The sequence below is a fragment of the Cnephaeus nilssonii genome (genome assembly GCF_951640355.1).
Source record: "Cnephaeus nilssonii genome assembly, chromosome: 3".
NCBI classification, from domain to species: domain Eukaryota; kingdom Metazoa; phylum Chordata; class Mammalia; order Chiroptera; family Vespertilionidae; genus Cnephaeus; species Cnephaeus nilssonii.
In genome coordinates this window covers 31,855,767-31,869,509 of record NC_137074.1, presented here as the reverse complement: position 1 = coordinate 31,869,509, position 13,743 = coordinate 31,855,767, and the positions used below count along the sequence as shown (strand labels likewise).

The window sequence follows — 13,743 nt, the reverse complement described above, 5'->3', positions numbered from 1 at the left end:
AGGACATCCGGTCTAATTAGGTTTTTCATTACCTCCTTTATATTTCTGTGTGTGTGTGCCATGGAACCCCTTTGGCATTCTAGGGAAGCTAATGAATCCCTTTTTAGAATAATGTTTAATGCATAAAATGTTAAATGCATAACATTAGAATGCATAGGATCACAAAGGAAACCAATTATACAGACAATTATCAATATACCAAAAAAATATAATATTGTAATATAGAGTCTTTATTAATGCATTACATACCAAGAGCTAGTGGTAGGCCTAATTACTGTAATTATGAAATGGACATGAGTGGAAATGATACTTTGAGATATTTGCGACACCTGTAATGCGATAGGATTTCTTTGATTTCTACTTGTGACAAGTCATAGGACTGGCTGGTTTTACTGTGGACGATTGCTTACATTTCTAATGGAAGGACATGTTACATTTTAGTTAGAGGTTAATAAACATTAAAATGAAATTTTCACCACCCATAGCCTATATTCAGTCTGAGGTCCCCAAATCCCCTTGCCTGAAAACTGCACCCTCTCCTCTTATGCTGTGCTCTCTCCGGGTCCAGGTCATGGCATCTTGCTGTGCCCTCCACCTGCAGTCACCCCTTAGTGCACTGACTCCCAGGTGTGGCCCTCCTGTGCAGGCAGGGGACTGGAGCACACACCGCGGTACCTCCACCCTGGACGGCCCACAGGACCTCACGCAGCCTCCACAGCCAGCCCTGCAGCCTGGCCATCCCACCTCCCTCCTCCTGCCAGCCTGCTCTTCTGTGTTCCCAGCTCTGTGGATGGCATTAACAACGTCTGTATGGCTCAGGCCCCAATCCTTGCTTGAGCAAGGGCGCTAGTGAGCACCTAAGTCGCCAGGATTACTGCCCCAGCCTTCTTGATAAAGTTTGTGGGAGTGTAAGCTTGTACATTTCAAAGCACTGGCCTGCCTTTCCCTTTCCCTGGGATATCTTCTAAATTGCTACTCACCCCAAGGCCTCATTCCTCCTTACTTATCTTTCTGACAGGCACATCTAGTCCCTTTCTGGTTTAAAATCTCTCGATGATGCCTCTTTGCCTTCATGACGCGACATCAGAGGACTCCTGCCTTCCTCAAAGTGTTTTTTTTCCTGCGGGTCCCCAGCTTCCCTGAGCTCCCAGTGGTCCCTCCAATGGCTTGCTCCCCATTTCCCCCTTTTGCCTTGGCAAGCCCAGTGAGTGCCCTTTGCCTGGGGGTCCCTTACTGCCATACTGCCTTCAGGTCTCAGTGCTGTGTCAGCTTTGCTGGAAAGCCTTTTCCAGCCTGCAGCATCCTGAGGACTGTCTACAGAGCAGTTCTTGCCCAACCATCTGCTCCTCCTGTGCTTTGACCAGACTCTGGTGGGCTTTGACAAGCAATGAGTCCTCGGGGGACAGAATTATTAAAGTGTGTGGTTAGGAGCCAAAACTGGTTCAGTGCCAAACTGCTTGGATTCTAATCCTAGTTCCACCAATTAAAAAAAATTTTTTTTTTTGCTATTTGATCTTGGCAAGGTACTTAGCTTAATTTAGGTGCCTCACTTTTCTCATCTGTAAAACTGGTATAATAATAGAGTGATAAACAAGTTAATAGTTGTAAAACACTTTAAAACAGGGTTAGATTATAGTAAGAGTTTAAACATTAGCTATTATTATTGGTTTTGGTTTCAGTAGTGTGGCTTGGGTTCATATAAAAGATACTTTAATTTTTGCTGGAGTTTTTATTAAAGACTGTAGTGTGATTCAAAACCCAATATTTAATTGTTCTTTATATTCATTGATGTTGATATTGAACATTGATTTTAGCAGAAATCATTTATATGAGACAAAAGAAACTTGTTTTTTTACAGGAAAGGTAGGGAAAATCCTGGGAATACAGCCTTTTACTAGAATGGTGGAGACATTTAAATTCCATACTTTGAAACCACAGTGAGTCAACCCACCAGTAGTTGGCTATTTGACTCGAGAATATTTCCATTTTTCTTTCATGTCAGATTATGTTGACCTCACAGGATGAGCTCTCATAATTAATTCTTTTCTTTTTGTTTTTCTTCCAACATCAAAGTAGTATTTCCTGGGAGGTTTAACTGTTCTAGCTTTTTCTTATTTTTGCCACCAGGTGGGGTACTGGCTCCTTTTTAGGCATGGGCTACAGATCATAAGGGTAGTTTTCTCACAGAAGTGACTATCTTGCCCCTCTCATTCTAAAGCAGTGGTTCTCAACATGGGGCACACCACCCATAGGGGGGCAATTTGATTTTTAAGAGGGGCAATTTGAGAATGAGTTATTAATGGTGAATTTTTTGCATTTCTTATGGTTCTAGGGGCTTCATATACAGTATAGAAATATATATTGTGACATATTTATGCATTTCAGTTCTCTAGTATATGTTTTGAAACATTATCTGCTATTTTTTCATATCACTTCCTATTAGTATTATTTTTTTAACAATTTCTTACTTATTTCTTCCTCAGTACTTCAACTATCCTTTCATTATTTTTCTCTTTCATGGATGTCATGTTCTTTGGAAGCTTGTTTAGACCAAGTTAATGGCCTTTTAGGCTTCCTCCACAGGAATAGGAGTTCACTTTTTAAATAGTAAGAATTATATGTCATGGGGGTGGGGGGCATCAGGATTTTAGAGATGCTTAGGTGGGGCATGGCCAAAAAAAGGTTGGGAACCACTAATCTAAAGTGACCCCAGGAGAAAATGTTGAGCCAAGACCTAGGTGTGGGTGGGGAAGGCAGGAAGTCTAGGGTGTGAGGGAGTCTCTGGTTTTTTCCTGATCTTGTTGAGCTAATACATTAATGACTTATGTTTCATAGGTTTTGAGTAACTTGAATTTTACCAGAAATACATGTAAATCTATTTGGCAACAGTGAATCAAGTTTTTTTATTTGGTTCAGTCTTATGGCTTAAAAGAAACAATAAAGTTAGGTAACTTGGACCACTATGTTATATAGCTCTTATTTAAATAGAAGAGAAATCAAGCTATTAAAATTGAGGCTCTTCTTGGAGTTAAAACTAGGGGGAAATTGTGTGTATTATAGACACATTATGTTAAAAAGCAGAGCATTTCTTCTTCTTTTGTAAGCATTATGCTGAAACATTATTGACTTTTAAGATATAAATGCCTTAAGGAAATTATCAGTTACCTTTTCCTAGAATGAAAAATAAATTTAAATTCCATACTTTGAAATGATAGTGAGTCATAGTAAGTTCCATTTTAAACTATAAAAAACTCCAAAACTCCAAAAATAAATTTTTTTTTACTATATACATATAACCTAAATGTAGATGATGAGACTGAATTATGAGTGAATTTTTAGGTTCTTTGATACATTTCCTCTTGAACTTTAGACTTTAGTGGTTAATGAGGTTTTAGACCTTTTTAATGTGATCCTCCCCCCCCCCCCCCCGCCGAAAAAAAAAATTGAAAATCCGGATGATGTGTGACTGTGAGACTCAGAAACAATAACTCCATGTGTCCTCTTATGCAATTGCAGTGTTTATGTTTCCCACCACCACCACCCAACTTGGATAACCATGTAAAACTCATTTCATGGCCTTCACGGAGGGCAGACTGTATTGCTCTTGTTTAAAATAAATGAGTCACTTTAGTGTCGTGTCTGAAGGGGGGCAACGGTGTGAATTCTCTTTGTGTTAAGTTTTGTGTTATAGCTTTCGCCGACAGCAAGCACAAACATGAAGCCTGAAGCCTCAGCTCATTCTGTCTGTGGATTCTATTTCTCACAGCAGCCCAGTGTCTAGTTAACATATGGGGTGTGGTTTCGAGTTCATTACCAAAGCTTATAGGCTAAAGTGCTTTGTGGGCTTGGCTTTGACTTAACTTGCCTGTAGGGAGGCGGCTAAACACAGGGAACAGTCTGCTTTCCCTGTGTGTGTGGATTCCCTGGGCTGTCAGTGTTTTCCCCCCACCCCTTGACTATCAGCTGCTTTGGAGATTAGTTTCAGAGTAAGGATTCTTTCGTTAAAGCAACATGAAGCGACTGTTTTCACAGGGGCACCAGGTTAGTACATAACATGTTGAACTTTGTGTGGCATCTGTCAGACTTGCTCTCTCTGTGCTCACTGGGCGATGAGATGACAGCGTAGAGTTTGTGCTGTTGTTGTGTTCCTTTAGGACAGAATGGAGGTTCGGGGGTTATGAGTCTGCTGATAGTGTAAGCATTGTTTGACTCTCTTTGAATGCAATGCAGCAGAATCCAAGAAGACATGACCCATGAGTGCTGGATTTGCAGGCTCGAGATTTGTACTTGTTTGTAAGCATTTTCAGTTCCTTTTTCAGAGTTACTTTTTGGGTGCCCTCCCATGAAATCTTCTGGGCACAGCTATGATTGTAGACGCGGCTGACTGGATTTTATGTTTGAGTGTCAGGTAGCAAGCAGGGTGTTGTGCTCCTGCTAGCGGTGTTATCCCTCCCACTCGTGAGCCTGCCTGGTGGGTGGTTTTCCCCAGGGCCTATTCCTGATCGTTACAGTGAACCAGATATCTTTGAAAAGTCTGGCATTTTTCTGGAATGCCTCATAAAATACCTAACAATGGATGTAGGCAGCGTGTACAGGTGGACTAAGCTGGACTGAATTCCTTCCTTGATTGTCACTGCTTGTGCGTCCGCAGAAGCCGAGGTTTGCTCTAGGAGTAAATATGACTGTGAGGATGGAATGCGCCTTGTTAGATACAAATGTATTGCTGACAGTACCACAGTTAAATTAAGTCAACACAACTAGGTATCATGAGAACATTTTCCTTTATTTTATTCACTTAAAGATCTAGAGAGCAATTTCACCTTTGTATCTGTCGCCAAAGCAACCCAGCATGAAGTTGTTCTATAAGAGGCGTTCAGCTGGATGATGTTTTCAAGTTTACAACACTTTATGAAATACACTTGATTTTCTGTTATTTTACGTGCACTTTCTTTCCAGATAATGTACTGATGTTTTTAAATATGCTACTCTGCTTCTGTTATTGCCATTTTAGTCTCCTCTCACTCCCCCACCCCGTCCCCTCCTGCCCCCCCTCTTGCCAGGAAATACAGTGTTTTCAGACAGGGTCCGTTCTCCATCTTCAACTCTTTAAAAAAGTAACATAGAGGGAGAAGGGAGATAGAACTAGGTAATTAAAAAACATCTTCAAGGTGATTTGCTATGTTTTAAGGATCCCAGTTACCATTTCTACTGAGGCTGAAGTTGTAAAAGTGATGGCTGCATGCCACTTCAGGATTACAAAACTGATTGTACTTTATACCCTAAGACACAACTGGGCAGCCATATTATAGCCCTGCCTCTGCAGGTACTTTCTCTAACAGCAAATCTACTAGGTTTTTAGTCGATTTCCAAAAAAAGCAGAGATTGCTATGGCTTGCTTAATTGTGCTATTGTGGCATGTATGTACTATTATTAATTATTAAGTGCGATTAATTTAAAAAATTTAAATTATATTTTATTTTTGTTGTTGACACTATCACAGATGTCCCCCATTCCTCCCCTTTTGCCCCTCCCTCCCCTCCTTCTGGACCTCATCACATTGTTGCATGTGTCCATGGGCTATGCATATATGTTCTTTAGCTAGTCTTTTCACTTTCTTTCATCTCACCGCCTCCCCGCCCCCACCCCCCCACAAACACACACCCACCTCCCCTCTGACATCTGTCAGTCTGTACCATGTATCCATGTCTCTGGTTCCATTTTGTTCATCAGTTTTTAATTTAACTTTTAAAGGGAGACTTCAGTCAATCTGATTGTAGCTACCCAGTGATTTTAAAAGAACAATGTTGAGACATTTTACTCCTTGATTATTTGTTTGTGCTTCTCTTCCATGGATAAAAGTCTTAAAAAGCTCATTTATATCTGGTAGATCTCAGTTTCTGTTTGCAGAAAGTGCCTCATTTCTGATTAGAAACAGAAATAAACAATGAGGCAAAGGATAGAATAAGAGGGGAAACTCCCTAAAAGCCAGGTTTTAGGTTTTTCCCCCAAAGAATGTTCATTAAAATAAGTTTCTTTTAAACATGAGGAGAAAAAAAAAGACTATAGAGTGTTCAAAATCTATAATTTTGGGATAATATATCTAAGCAAATCTTATTCCTGATTCTAGGTCTGGAACACACATTGCAATTATTGTTCTCATCTTGCCAGACTGGTTTCCTTTTGTTACATTTCTTCTTTTGGCAAAAATTAAATAGAGACAGGCATTTTCTCTCATCTTAAGTTGAGCTTTGAGTTGATTAAGTGAATTGGATAAACACACTTTCTTGTTGATAGTTAAAGTCCTCTGGATGTCTGATTGATGTCCGGAGGCTTATGCACCTTGCCGACGATCCAGAAACATGTGAGCCTTGTTTCCTTTTAAAATGAACCTGAGTTTTGAAGTTGGAGATAAACCCTTAGGTAAACTATGTTGACATGAAACCCTGGGCCACCAGACTCGAAACCCTGGGAAACTTGAATGGCACTCTAAAAAAGGAATGGATAAGTAGGAGTAATTGTGGTACTAGCGGTGGTTTTTCTGACTGCTGAACCTTGTTAAATTTTCACTTATGGGCCTGTTCTACTCACACACCCCAGATTACTCTCATTCCTGCCCAAGGTCTTGATCTTCACTCTGTATCTTTTGGGCGGTATCAGCTCTTGATCTGCAGTTTCTACCTTGTGAGACTCATGTAGCGGCTACGATGAAGTGCCACTTCCACCTTTTTCTTGCCTAGCCCCCTCTAAACCACACTCATCGAAGGTGCCAGTTTGCATGGGTCTTGTGCTTTCATATCAGAAGGTGGGGACAGAAAGCGGGAGGGATTGTGATGCCATCCACCCCAGAAATTCACTATTTCAGTAATGACAATAAATACTAACTTCCCAGTGGGGTTGCAAAGGCTGAGGACAGATTTTAGTCCAGGACTGATCTGACCAGAGACCTCCCAAGTTCCCTCTTTCATTCTGAAGAGCCCAATTTCAGTTTCACCTTCTGGCATTTCTGGGGGAGATGGTAACAGCAATCATGGCAAGAGTAGTAGAGGCAATAATAATAATAAGCACTCAAAAAACATTTCCTAAGGGCAGTACTGTCCTATGCATCTTATTAATCCTCACAACAACCCTAAGAGGTCAATTGTCTTTATTATCCCCATTTTCTCACTGTGGAACCTGTCCCAGAGAAGTTATGTAATTTGTCTCAAGTCATAGCAACTAGCAAGCAGCAGTAACAGGATTGTGCCTTGGAGGGATGGTGGGGGAAGGGGTGCTGCCGTAGGAGAGAAAAAAATCGGCCCGAGAAGTATTTATTGTTAATGAGAAGCAGCCATGTACATACTGACATCTGTGCTGCTCCTCACACTCAGAGATGTTTCTGTTGACCCACTGTTAACCGGTAAGGCATGTTCTTTGTGTCCCTTTTCTACTGAGTTGGGGGTGAGCTGTGCTCTGCTTTCTCAACTGTTCTGCTCATGACCAATGGCAAGAACGTGGTGACCTAAGGCAGGACATAGAGTTTCCCCGTGGTCAGTAAATGAGACCCATAGTGACCAGTCTACATCGGCGAATAAGCCCACAGCGTTGAAAACTGTCTTTCAACTACATAAACTGACCTTGGAACTCTTGAGACTTCTTAAGGCTACAACAATAAAACACTGAGGCCAGGGACTTGGACCTTCTGATTGTTTAGCTTGAATTTGGCCTGTGTGAGGGCCTCTTCATTCCTCCCAGTATGACTTCCTGCTGATAATCAAAGCTCTGGTTATTTTGTCAGTCCTGAGGCTTAATAGAAAGCCAAGAATATGAGGCATGCATTTCCTTTAAAAACATGCATGCGCATTTGAAAATGTTGGGCAAATAACCTACATTCGGCTAAAACTTAAACACATGACAGATAAGTTTGGAATCTTAACAATGTATTAAAATAAGGTCCATAGATTTAAGGAGACAAATTAAAAAACAGGAACAAGAACAACAAAACTTCTGATCTTTGGATGGGGAAGTACTTCTCTTCCTAAAACCAATAGAAGAAATCAAAAAAGGAATAGGGTGATAGATTGGAATTTTTGAAGTAGGAGTGTGAAAGCTTTCAGTATAGAATACTCATTGAAGTATTATTATCATGAAAAGTTAGAAATAAAACATACAGAAGAGGAAAATTGCATGAGGGACCATTATGTAACTACTAGAGGCCTGGTGCACAAATTCATGCATGGGTGGGGTCCAGCAGGCCCACCCTGATCAGTGCCAATTAGTGCCCATCAGGCCTGCTGGCGGAGGGTGGGGGGGTAGAGGAGGAGGGGGACGTGGGAGGTTGGCCATCCAGCCCTGCCCCCTGGTCAAACTCCTGGTAGAACTCCCAGTCGAGGGGACAATTTGCCTATTAGCCTTTTATTATGTAGGATTCCAGTTTTACTTATGAAAAATTGTAATAGAAGGAAGTGGTGGTGCTAGATCTTTAAGTTAAAACACTGACTATCGCCCTAGCCGGTTTGACTCAGTGGATAGAGTGTCAGCCTGTGGACTGAAGGGTCCCAGGTTCGATTCTGGTCAAGGGCACATGCGCAGGTTGCAGGCTTGATCCCCAGTAGGGGGCATGCAGGAGACAGCCGATCAGTGATTCTCTCTCATCATTGATATTTCTCTCTCTTTCTTCCTCTCTGAAATCAATAAAAATATATTTTAAAAAATTTAAAACACCGACTATCAAATTATTTGTACATCACAGACTTGGCCATGTTTAAAATATACCTCTCTCTGTGTGTTATGCTTAGGGAGATGGCAGAAGTTAATAGGGTTTACGGATTATTTTGAAGGTGGCAATTTCTGCTAGTTTATATTTTTCTTATACTTTTCTGCATAATAATATTTTTTTAGTATGTTACACTTTTATTATTATAGATGCCCCATATAAACCAGCATTAAGAAAAACAAAACTGTCGTAACCCAATAAAACCTGGATTTAAGAGCCAGAAACATATGCTGTGAATTTACTATCCCATGAAGACAGAGCATTGGGATAGTTCTCATTCTCAGAAATCCCAAGGTGAGAGAAAAAAAACAACAGTTTACATATATTCATACAAGAAATTTTACCTATTGTGCAAAGAGAAGGTTATATGGCTACCCGACAGGACTGGGCTCCATTAAAACTGTCCACTCCACAACTCTAGCTCCAGTTCTTAGAGATGAAGAGATCCAGAGGCCTATGATCATGGGCACTGTTGAGGCTACACACGCTTTGGCTCCAGTTAAATCCCTGGTGTTTGAGGTGTGTGGGAGCTGTGGATGCTTGCTTCCCGGTCCTGCCGTAGCCCACGAAGTAGCTGGTTTAGGAGTGTAAGGTTGCTATCTCTGCGAGGCAGGGGCAGGGGTGGGAGGCAGTTCCCTTTATACTCCTATCACTGCCCTCTTAGCCCCATCCTGCTTATGCCGATTTGGGACCTGCAGCACTCTCGTGTAGCCCCCATTCTGACCTTGGTACCGAGGGGCCAGCACTTGAAACAGCTTTGGGATCAAGTCCTTCTCAGAGAGCCAGAAGTCAGCCATGCGCATGGCTCTTTCGTTGGTGTCTCCCAGCTTTCCATAATCGATGAGCTTCTCAGCGTAACCCCTCATCTCGTCCACACGCGCCCAGGACGCCTCCATGCGTTCGTGTCAGCAAATTCCGCAACAGGTGGATGCGGGACTCGGCACCAAGGCCCAGGAGGCGGAAAACGCGGCCATGGGAGATGGCAGCGGCGACCGACAACTGCATGTTACCCGCTACTCCCCCCATAATGATATTTTTAAACATGATTAATTTATATTCAAAAAAATAAAAACTCATGTAGAGAAAAAAATTGAGAACAAGACATACCCAAATTTAATAGTAGGTTAACATCACCCATAATCTATTTAAGTTGGTGGCTCTAAGAGCATTTTTAATTTCCTCAAATAGTTTATGAATTTGAGGCTTATTCTGAGAAAAATTTATTATTTTTTTAATAAAAATTAAAATAGATTGGGAATGACAGGCCAGAGTTGAGGCAAGATCAATTTTTGTAAAGGAGAGGATACTTTTACTTTGGAGAACAATTATTGTGCTGTCTTTATGCTTATTGTAGGAAACTGCCTTTTGATTTTTATGCATTGGGTTGAAAATTTTAGTCAGATGGGATAGTGAACACAATTGTAAGGTAGGTAGTTTGATAAATGGTGTGGGATGGAGCCTATTTAAGTACTTGAAACATCAGTCCAGGTAAGACACTTGCACGCATTTCCAATGTGTCATGATAACGCTTCCTTGGTCTAAGAGCAGTGGATGATATTTAGAAAGGGACAAGTCAACGTATTGAGACAATTCTCGGAAGAGATGGTTCGACTGGAATAATGAAGATGAGAGAGAACCTGAGAGAAGTTGACTCCATTCTTCCCCTTCCTCATTTTACAGACGAAGCCCAGAATGATGGTGTCCTGAAGGCCACAAGGTTCTATTGATTTGATTCTTTTGAGGTCCTTTGACTCCCCCGTTGTGACTACTTCTAATATTCCATTCCATTAATTTAAAAACAGTTCAGTCATGGTGAATGAGATTATATTTCCATTTTTTCTGGGTTGGTAAAAATCAAAAGCTGAGACCATTCAGCATTTACCTAATGACATTTGAAAAAGAGCCTAAAGGCCGATTATGCCTCCAAGGAACACTTCCAACTCCACAGGCAGGGTTTGCAGTCTCCTGGTTGTTGCGTGAACATTTTGTTCTTGGGTACAGGCTTAATTATTGCACATCTGGTTTCCATGCTTGTTCTGGAAGACAGCAGCCTCACGAGTGACCAGAGATCACTTGATACTGCACCCTGGAAATTGTTCCTCAACAGCTTCATCAATAGTGTTTAACTTACATTAATACCTTAAGTTAATCCCTTCGTGCACAATTCGGTGTTTTTTTTAGTATAACCATCACCATAATGTAATTATAGAACATTTTCTCTTTAAAAGTTTAAAAAAATTTATTCAATTACAGTTTACATTCAATATTCTTTTGTATTAGTTTCAGGTGTACAGCATAGTGGTTACACAATTGTGTACTTTACAGTGTTCCCCCTGATATTTCCAATACCCACCCGGCACCATACATAGTTATTACATTGGATTAACTACATTTCCTACACCATACTTTACATCCCTGTGACTATTTTGTAACTACCAATCTGTACTTCTCAATCCCTCCACCTTTTTCACCCAGTCCCCCACCCCACATCCCCTCTGACAACCATCATTCTGTTTTCTGCATCTATGCGTCTGTTTAATTGTAGAACATTTTCATCACCTTCAAAAGAAACCTTGTATCCACTCTCCCTTCTCTCCCTTTTTCTTCCCCAGTCCTAGGCAGCCCATATTGGACTTTCTGCCTCTCTAGATTTGCCCATTCATTTCATATGAAGAGAATTCTACGTTAGGTGAGGAAGCTGGAAATTTTAATGTGAAGCTCAAAGACCACTTAGTCAAACATGACCTGGTTACTGCGCAGGCCCTTTCTTCTCAACAGTGAGCCAAAGTGTGAGATTAGGACCAAATGAACTCAGTGTTGTCACCTGTTTATTAGGTTAAGGGGCCTATATTTGTTTTCTGGAGTCCCTATATTTAAGATTGAAGTGAAAATATTCAAATTTTAAAACTATATGGGAGTACATACCTATTAATATGAGACTGTTATAAGCTATGTTATAAGCAAAATCATTAGGTTAGACCACAGCTTAGTTGGGACCTTGAGTGAATTACTTGACTCTTCTGACTCAATTCCCTTATCTATAAAATGGGGATTATAATATTAGCACTTACCTTTCAGGGTTCTTGTGAGAATTAATGAAATAATGTGTATAGAAGGCCTACCACAGTGCTTAGTGTTTAATAAGTGTTAAGTGAATGTTAGTATTGTTATTAGTATCATTTATAATAAATTGTAGAATGTTACTTCATTTTTATGACTTCTATGCTCTACTAAGGATTTGAATTGGCTTGCAAAAATATTTGCATACCATTAAGCACATACACACATATGCACACACTCACAGAAATGAAACAAAACCAGGGGTGATAAAGTTAGCAAAAAATCATATCAGAGGAAAGGACAATAACAATAGGAATGATAGCTAACATTTACATCCTGTTAAATGTAGGTATTTCTTTAGTGTCTTTTCTGATGATCTGAGAGAATAATGCCAGATCAGAAATGGGCAGAGACAATCAAATGAGAACGCCAGGTTGGGAGGGACCATTGATGGTCTCTTGTCCACCTTCCTAACCCATGCTTGAGACATTGCCACAGCTGTCAGCTGGTGTGGTGTTAGAACTCACAGTGTAAAGGTGAGTTCAATATCTCACAATATGTATAGCTACTATTTATTAAGCACTTACCAGTAACTGAGCTAGACATCAGGGTTATTTTTTACTGTTCTTTAGATTACATAGTCCAACACACTGCAGCTCCTTTTCCTGGAATGTGCTCCCCTTTTGAGCATGCTCAGTGAACTCCTACAAGGTCTTCAGAATCCCTTTCCAATGTGCCTTTCCAGCAGTAACTTCCCCAATCCCCAGATTGAGCACTTCCTCCTCAGGGCTCCACTTCACTTCTTTTGACACTCCGAACATTAACTGTTAAAAGCCTGTCCCCCCCCCCCCGCTCCCCCCCTCCCCCCCGGACTGTGAGTCCCTGATGCAGAGCTCTCGACCTTTGTCTTCTTAGACCCCATCCTAGCACCTGATTCAAGGTCAATACAGTGGAAGTAAGAATTTTGATCTTAACTTATATGGATTCCTAACTGTATCTGGTTTTACAGAGGGATCAATTATAACAAATGTCTTTGAACAAAAGATGTGTAGGTGAACCTTGATAAACTGAGGACCAAAAGTAGCATAATCTGGGGAGTAAGACTGTGATGACGGTCTTATTGTGCCATTCATTTTGACTTGGTAAAACTATCTACTGATTGCCCAATGTAAGCAAGATGCTTGTTTGTTGGCCAAGGCTGATACCCAGCACCTTTGCTCAGAGAGATTTAGATAAACTGATTGTAGAATTGACAATGTGGTTGAATCACAAAGTCCACAGTAAGCTTAATATCAGTATTTAAGTGAATGCTGATGAAAAGATATAGTCCAAAGTTATACTTCTCTTCTAATCTGACATCTTGACAGTTTTTCATAAAGTTTGGGTAGAGGTTTTTTTCTGTAATGCATAGATAAAGGGGTAATTATTTTAGTGGTATCTCAGTGTGATTTCATTTTCTTTTTTGTGGATAGAGGGTTAATTTAAGAAAAAGTATGTACGTAACTGTGGCAATAAGAAAGCTGGCCTACATGTGAAGGAAAGAATGTGGATCTCACCAAGAGTTTGCTGTAATTCATACAACTGGTTTGCGTCTCTTTCTTTTAATGATAAAAGAATAGACTTTTAAAAATTAATAGTACCTATTGTAATTGTAAATAGGAAGCATGCTTTTATAGAAACTAAATATTTGATTACAATTTTGGCAAAATTTTCACAGAATTTAATTGACAAGAGAAGAGGTGGTAGTACATAATTATAAACTCATCTAATATGGGATTTGCTGAATATACTATTGTTTTAAATTAAAATAGTTTTAATTGAAGATTACTTTTTAATTTTTTATTGAATTTATTGGGGGTGGCATTGGTTACTAAAATTATGTAGGTTTCAGGTATACAATTCTATAATACATTATCTGTATTGTGTGTTCA

The 13,743-nt window shown here is 40.3% G+C and overlaps 1 protein-coding gene and 1 pseudogene across 4 annotated transcripts in view; one reads left to right on the top strand and one right to left on the bottom strand.

The window, feature by feature from the left end:
* Positions 1-13,743, top strand: part of PLD1 (phospholipase D1) — a 200,954-nt gene that overhangs the window by 49,639 nt on the left and 137,572 nt on the right. For 2 of the 3 annotated variants that reach the window (XM_079766494.1, XM_079766496.1), the window contains exon 1: positions 3,906-4,041. The exons of the other annotated variant lie outside the window; for it this stretch is intronic. The gene's annotated coding sequence lies outside the window, so the exon portion shown is untranslated. Of the gene's footprint in view, positions 1-3,905; positions 4,042-13,743 lie in introns of those variants that run through there. 3 annotated transcript variants of the gene reach the window in all.
* LOC307096907 (large ribosomal subunit protein bL17m-like) lies at positions 8,910-9,757 on the bottom strand (annotated as a pseudogene). Its single transcript has one exon. The product of its transcript is annotated as a large ribosomal subunit protein bL17m-like (transcript).